Genomic DNA, 7,746 nt, shown 5'->3' on the forward strand with positions numbered 1-7,746 from the left:
CTCCTAATTGCTATCTTTCTTTCTGTGTGATGATTTTAATTTCACTTGCTCTACAATAATTGTGGGGTCTTTCAAAGTAGTCAGATTTTGAGTTTGTACCAGAAAAAAAATTACAGATTAATAAACATTTTCATGTGTGTTTATTGTTATTTTTAAAAGATACATAACAGCAATTCTTTCCAGGTCACGTTTCATCCTTTAACAGACAAACTAGCACAAGTATTTGTGTAGTGAATGAATCCAGGGCTGAAGATAAGCAGAGGGGCAAAAAAGTTACGGGCGCCTGGTTTTAAGAGCTCACTTTGTAGAGGCATAAGTGGATGCGATACAATGCATGGCACAAGAATATAAACAGTAGGTGTAGTTTTTGAGTGCTTCATGACAGGGGCATTTCTGTTCAGCGTTGGGATTAGCGCTTCTATTGAAACTTATGTAACAGCTACGTTGCCAGGGTGGTTTCTAAAAATTATGCTCATTGCTCTTCAGATTCCGAAAGCTTTAAGTCAGAAGAAATATTTTAAGCTGAAGAAATTTTTTTTTTCTCCTAATCATCGGTTTTCTCTCAGATCCCAGTGAGATACTCTTGCATATGTAAGACAGCAGTGGGAATGAAAAAAATGTTTTTATAATGTAAAGTCATGGACAAGCAACAGTGAGTTTTGTTGTGGGTGGCTGCTTCATTAACATACCTTCGTTAACATACCTTAGAAAACAACAGGGAATTGTTCATTATGGTTGTCCTGTATGATTTCTAAAGTATCACATTTGCTGCTTTTATCCAGCAAATTGTGATCCCCTTGGGGGGGGGGGGAGGGGGGGGGGGGGAAGTTATATTCTTGCTTCTGTTGCCCCAAAGATTGCTGTTTGACAGAAGAGCAGTCAGCTGCTATGGTGATGGGCACAGGGTGGGAACGCGGACAGAAATAGAGAGGCGAGGCTGAAGCCAGACTATTCCTGCTTCCTTCTGGTTTCGGTAGCCCTTTCTGTATTTGATGATGACTGATTTCAAGGAATTAGCAGGTTATTTTGCTGTTTTCCACCTCAGATTCTCACAAATAACACAATACAATACTTGGGTAAAAAGCAGAGTGAGATACTCAAATTGATAATGTTTGTACAGGACTGCATATAATTTCCTGCAGTGCAGCTTGTGCCTGTTGTGCTTGAATTTGGATGCACAGAAATCTCCCTCCTCTCATACAAACTGAAGTCAGTTTTTTGGTAATGCATAATTCACATACTGAAGCCTTTGTCACAGAAACATCTTGCTGTTTTTCCCCCAGCTTGATAAGCCTGCTTTTGTATTTTTAGGATTTCTGTTGCCTAATAATCCCCAAAACCAGCCTGAAGAGGTTTCAAAACAGAGTTCAGAGTAAATCTGAGACAACTTGTACGTCAAGGATACTGCTCTACGCAGTAGGTGATTCTCTGGCACCTGCTATTTACAGATCCTTCCTCCACAAAGAATTAGTTCCCTGTGGCATGGGGGCCCACCGCTGCCGTGGAGTTTGCGTGTAGGTGGGCTGCACCTCAAGGTAGTCTGGCAGGAGGTTTGCAGACCGATTTGGAAGTATCTTACAAAGAGTGTCTGCACATAGACTTCTGTATGAAACAGAGACGGCAGTTTCTTTCGATGAATTTTGAAGCTGTAATCGAAAAGGACTCCTTCCATGGGGAACATATCTGTATTCTAGTGATGGGGTTAGTGATAAACCTTGATTGCCTGTTTTGACTGTAAATGCACTCACGTAAGTTCAGATTGTGAGGAGCTGTAACTTGGCTAAAAGCCTGTATAAGAGGCTGGAGGAAGAGTAGAATGATTATGAAGTTGCGTTTTAATTTATCTCTTTGAAGAACAACACAAAGAGGGGACTAATTCAAACAGCTTCTGGTATTTTTGTCTTCCAGATTCTGAGGACAAACCTGTCGATAATGAATTGTTCCAGAAATACACGGAGAAAATTGTGCATGGTGGAGGCTGTTTTTTCTGAGGTATAGCACATCTGTGTCCCTCCTTGGTATCAGCTGGTATTGTAAATACCTTGTAGCCATCAGACCTTTCCTGTGAGAAGCTTTGAAAAGCTTCTGAAATTAAAAAGATAAATGTACTGTGCATGCCTAACAGAGAAATTGGACGTTTCACTAGTGGGAAATACCGGTCTTTTTGAGGGCTGTTTGCTTGTTCCAGAGGAATGTTCCCCAGATTGCTTACTTGGTAGCTCTTTTCAGTACAGCTAAACAAAGCACAGGAAGGGAAGTGAGATATGCGAAGTACTGTCATCAGTGTAGGAAATTTTGACAGTAATGGTTTGTCATGTCATTAATTTCCTCCCAAATGACCCAGAAGGTTTTTCTTACCTGTTTATGTTAAGCCACTGCGGACCTTCTGATCATATTAAATTCCAGCTGCAGAGGCTCTGATTGTTTCTTGCACGTTGTCAATTTTAAGATAACAAAACTGTTCAGCAAGAGAAATTTAAACGGAAAAATTCAGGCAGCAGGCCTACGGGGAAAGTTAGACCTTTTATAAAAACCTAGTAAAACATGAGTAAGAATCTCAAAGTTCGGTGTATTGATTTTTCTTGTGAAAGTTCAAGAACTGTGTTTCATTGCAGGCTGAAACTCATCTCAACTCCTCATGACCAGCTGAGCAAGGGAGATGGGATTTGATGCTATCCAGGGTGTAATTCCACAGTTCGTGTCTTTTTCTAGTGGCAGCTTAATAAGTTTCTGCCTACTCCCAGCCATTCATTTCCAGCTCAGCGGCAATGCGGTGCCATCTCTTTCCTGACCGTGTGGAAAACCAGATGACTGAAAATACCTCAGTCAAGAAAAGAAACACTTTTTTAAAATTTGAATTAGAATCGTTTGAATGAACTTGTTACAGCGTGGCCCGTGGGCAGTTGTACGGGTAGAGCTGAAGGTGACATGAACTGCAGCATCGGAGGCAGCAGTGAGCGCTGGAGGGTGTCCCAGTGTTAAATGATCTTGCTGTCAACAAAAATCTGCTCTGGGACCCTATCCTGGATGAAGGGGTTTCACTAGCCACAGTATTATTTATCGACTGTTGCTTTTCATTTTATTTTATTTTATTAAGAAAGATTAACATCTTGCCTGGGCAGGTTTTTTTTTTTTCTTCAGATAAACCGCCTCTGTGAGAAGTCAGTCAGCTTTGTGGACAGCCATGAATGTCAATAAAGTCTTGGCAAACACAGTAGGTATTTATTCAGCCTTGCAAATTAAAAACATTTTTCCTGCTTGTTTAGTGAAGGGAACAAAAAAAGACAAATTACATAGCAGATGAGCTCTCTTGATAGTTGGAATTCATTAAGCTGGTGGTGAAAACGCTGGGGGATTGATGGTGCAGAAAAATAAAAGATGAAGCAGCTTTTCCCCAATAGCTGTGGTTTAAGTTCAACTTGAAAATGACCGAAAAAAAAAAAATCCCTTAGACATCTGTAACTGACTTCACAGTCTCAATTTCTGTCTTGGTAGTCAGTTCTTCCTCACTGCAGTTAGTATTAATTGGTTTTTCAGCTGACAGACAATTTCTCAATGGTTCCTTGATCTTCATCATGCCATAGGGTATCTGCAGCAGCTCATAAATGAGATACATGGCCAGGCGTTAAGTAGGAAGTTCGCACAATTGCTTCCTATGCTATAGCTGTTCTGTGAACAGAGGCTTTCTGCAGAGTTGTCAATCTGTCATCTTCCCTTGGCTCCACATTTTATTAAAAAAAAAAGGAATTTGGAAAGTTACAATAAGTTGAGCAGTTTGTCAGACGTTAACGTACTCGCAGGCTATTGTCTGCAAATTACAGGCTGACTCGGTCTTTCAGCCTGTCATAGATGGATCGTAAAGCTGTCATAAGTAAAGCTCTAACAAAATCCATTTACACCACTTCTGTTATGGCAGAGCATGGAAAGGAAACACTAAGACCTATTTTTTATGAATTTCCTGTAACAGCATCATTAGTCCATTTGGAAGTCTTTCCAAGTTGCTCCCAATAGATGTTCTCGCTGATTATCCCTGATTAATGTGATAAAGAGCCCACGATTGTCATTTGCAGTCAAAGATAGGATCACGGTTCACCTATTATTCCAAGTGCTTAACAGCAGGAATTCATCCCTGGAAGAAGAGGGTTACCTGATAGGTGTTTGAATGCAGCTAAACTACCTGTAAGCTAAACCTCTAGAATTATTCAACAGCAGAACAAAGCCATTATAAACTCTAATCTTGCAGTGGTTTAATCACAGACAAAACTTTAGTCGTGTAAGTAATCCCATTGATGTCAAATAAGTCACATGAATTCTGAGGTATTTAAGATCAGGGCTTAAGTCAATGATACATCATTTTCTCTGATAGATTACATAACAGTGTTGGTTTGTAACTACAGGAACAAAAATGTAATCAGAAACTCTTCCATCTAAAATTTTTATCTGTCTCTGAATTCTGGGTTTGCTCTATTTCCCAGGCTCTTGCTTTTCTGCTAAGTAGATACATAAATGTAAGGACATTATCTCCTCTGTTCCTCTTCTTCCTTTCCAGTTAAATGAGAAAATTGCTCTCAGCTTTTCTCATCATTAAATCTAGGAAGGACAGAACAGTCCAAGACCTGAAAATGTTCTAAAACTTACAGGACCTAATTAGAAGGAGGCATCTTAGAGAAGTACCAATAGCTCTCTATCTGCAGTTCATTTGTTTTTCCAATTTAGAAATGACAGTTTACAGCCCTAATGCGAGAGTGTTTCTCATTATCTGTGTTCTAGAAACATGCAGAGTTATTACAAGTTTTGAAAGATGCTTTGTTCAAAAGTGCAAATGATATTAAGTGGAAGAATTTGCTCTCTGGATGGTCAGATGGAGATGCTGTGGTCTGCACCCGTACTAGGGCTAGTGGTAAAGACAGGACCACGCAACTGGACCTCAGCTTCAAATCCCATGCACGTCACAAAGGCAACTGTAGGGGAAAAAGATGGGAGAAAGATACCATAGCACGATTTAGCCTTGCCTTGTCCAGGGAAGATAATGGTTGTGAAGTGCCGTTGCTTTCCTTCTTTCACAGATGGATGTCAGGTTTCTTGGACTTTCTCATGAGAATTTTCTTGGAGAGGAGTGTGTTAGCTATGCTGTTGACAGATACCCTTGTGGGAACTGTCCACACTAATTTGAGATTTCTCTCCTCTATTTTCAGCCATCTAGAAGTTAGGTTTCTAGTCTAAGCTTCTTGTTTTTGTTGTCAATTGTGGTAAATGAAGAGAGAGATGCATCTCTGGAGGTGATGAAACCTTAGAAACAGATGTAATTAGTTAGGTTTTTTACATGGTTTCCTGCCCCCCTGAAGAGGAGTTTGAGAATATTTGGCTGTCCTCAGAGACCACAGATGGGTTCATCTTGGATGATGGTTTTAATCAACTAAAATCAGCTTTCACAGGACTTGCAGAGGCATGTACATTGTACACCGGCTGTATTAAACTACAGGAGGGAGAAAGTCAGATGCTTCGTTCTTCTTGAATACACTACAGCAAGGCAAAGTTGGAGGCATTTGCATGGCTCGAGGAAATGGTTTGGTCCTGCCCACACTTTAAAGCTGCTTTAATTTAACCGTGCTAAAGCATTAATGTTTCCTGTGCCTGCATGGAAGAATCCCAGACATCTGTGCGCTCGGGGCAGAGCCCGGGGAGGTGGGCACGAGCACAGCTCAGTCCTGCAGCTCCTGGCTAAGCTGCTTCCTGACTGCTCTGCTCCACACAGACGTTTTCTGGACAGAAAAGCTGCATAATAAATCCAACGCTGATGTGGCCTGGCATGGTTATAGCTCTTCCAGTAACTAAAGCAGCTGCCCACTTTCAGAGGCCCAGCCTACTCCGTTTGGTTGTTCTCCTTAAAATTATGTTGTTTCACACCCGCACCGGGCATGCTGTCTCATTGTGCCTCCCCTCTGCCCTGCCATCAAAACACACTGTGCCTGTTGTGCTGGTGCTGCTGCTTCGGGTAATTTGTTCCTTGCTGAGAGGCTGTGATGTACCTATCGAGTACTTCCCAGAACATGTCACCATGAGCGTGGCTGGAGCCGTGTAGTCTGTGCAAACACTCAAACTTGCTTGATATGATTCTGCAGATGTGATTCGGGTATGTTTGTTCTGCCAGCTGAGATGAGAAGTTGCAGACAGGTTATAAAAAAATACATCTGTTTGAAGGGAGTAAATTGTCTAAAACACGCTTCAGTAGCAGACTTCCAGGAAAAAACCCTGTGTCAGACTTCTTAGAAGTAGTGCTGGGACCAGGTGGTAAGTTGCCAGATCTGAATAGTCCATAATTAATGCAATCCTCAACGTTATTTGGGCACACACTTTTTTCCTAATTTTGCAAATACCACCTCAGCGAGAGCTAGCAGACAGGTGGGCTGGTTTTCAGACTATCCGCGTGACCTTTTGAATGAATATTCATCTAGGCATTAATATGTAGCTTCTGTGACACACCGATACTTCTGTTGCTGTTGTTAAAAATAAGATACATTAACATCTTGCAGGAGACCTTTCACATGTTTTGCCATCACTAGAGGGAGTTTGCAGCAGCGCTTCCCTTACTGATTTGTTCCGTGGTAGTTGTGCTGTGGGCAGACCTCAGCAGACACAGTGTGTTAATAGAAGACAGTAACAGAAGTAGGATGAAGATCCTTCTTTCCTGGTTAAACCCTTGTACATGTTTTCCAAGCTTGACTAACAAAATTCTTCAGAGAGACAGTGCTGCAAGCAATTCTCTTTCTGTTGGTAGCACTATAATAGAAAACAGAAATGAACATTTGGTGACTCAAACCAAAATCAAGGGTAAGAACAAGAAAAAAAGCATCAACTATTTAATAGGAAAAATAAAGATAAAAACCCAAGATGGATAGGTATTCTTCTGTGGCACTTCCAATTTATTGTTACAGGATTATCATCCCAGCTAGAATCAAGCTCCCTCAGGAAGCTGGTTTCATATGGTGGTTTAGATTTAACTATTCATTGTCTAGCACCATTTGAAATCAGTGTTCTTGGAGGAAGAATGCCTGCCTTCGTCAGTGAAACAGATCCTTGGAAACGTCGGTGGAAAAGAAAAGAAGGTTAGGATCTTCCTTGCGTGCTTCTGCTGTTACAATTGGCTCCACCACCAAACAAAGTCCCCAGTAGGCTGGGACTGCAGAGCTGTGGCCCAGATGACCCTTGGGAGAGCAGTGCAATGTGCAATTTCAAAGGCAGAAATTCTGCTGTAATACTGCTGAGCAACAGCATGTTTATAGTCTTTGTAGGTGCTGAAGCAGAACTTTGGAAGCAGAGAAGGGCTTACGAGACATGAACAGTGCAAAAAAAGGGTAATTCAGAATTGCAACACAATATTGAAGGCGTTAACGCACCAACCAGTAAATCTAGTGCAAACAACTAGTTCGTACAACATGGTGAGGAATAAGGAAGAACATTTGCTCCACCTTCTTTTCAACTCGAAGCCTGTTTCAGCCTTTCGTAGATACGTTTTTGTTAGTTCTTTACCACCCTTGTAAATACCTTGTCCATGTATCATACAAGACACGCAGTACAATTTAGAGCAGATAATTTTAAATGTAAGCACTGGGAGTTCTAGATGCTCTTTACATCCCTGCTGTGTGTTTGCTTTTTCGTTGTGGCATGCTTGGCAGATCTGAATATGCTTATTTATTTTGTGTGGCTTCACTTTCCAGTGCTCAGGTTGCAAGCTGATAGCCTGGT

General features: G+C 41.3%; 1 long non-coding RNA gene across 4 annotated transcripts in view; it reads left to right on the plus strand.

The window, feature by feature from the left end:
* The window catches only part of LOC141943936 (uncharacterized), a 126,313-nt gene extending 123,098 nt beyond the window's left edge, over positions 1-3,215 (plus strand). For all 4 annotated transcript variants that reach the window (XR_012629101.1, XR_012629104.1, XR_012629102.1 and 1 more), the window contains 2 exons: positions 1,909-1,992; positions 2,616-3,215. This is a non-coding gene — a long non-coding RNA (uncharacterized LOC141943936). The remainder of the gene's footprint in view (positions 1-1,908; positions 1,993-2,615) is intronic.
* The last annotated feature ends 4,531 nt before the right edge of the window (positions 3,216-7,746 follow it).

The sequence above is a fragment of the Strix uralensis genome, chromosome 5 (genome assembly GCF_047716275.1).
Source record: "Strix uralensis isolate ZFMK-TIS-50842 chromosome 5, bStrUra1, whole genome shotgun sequence".
Classification (NCBI taxonomy): Eukaryota; Metazoa; Chordata; class Aves; order Strigiformes; family Strigidae; genus Strix; species Strix uralensis.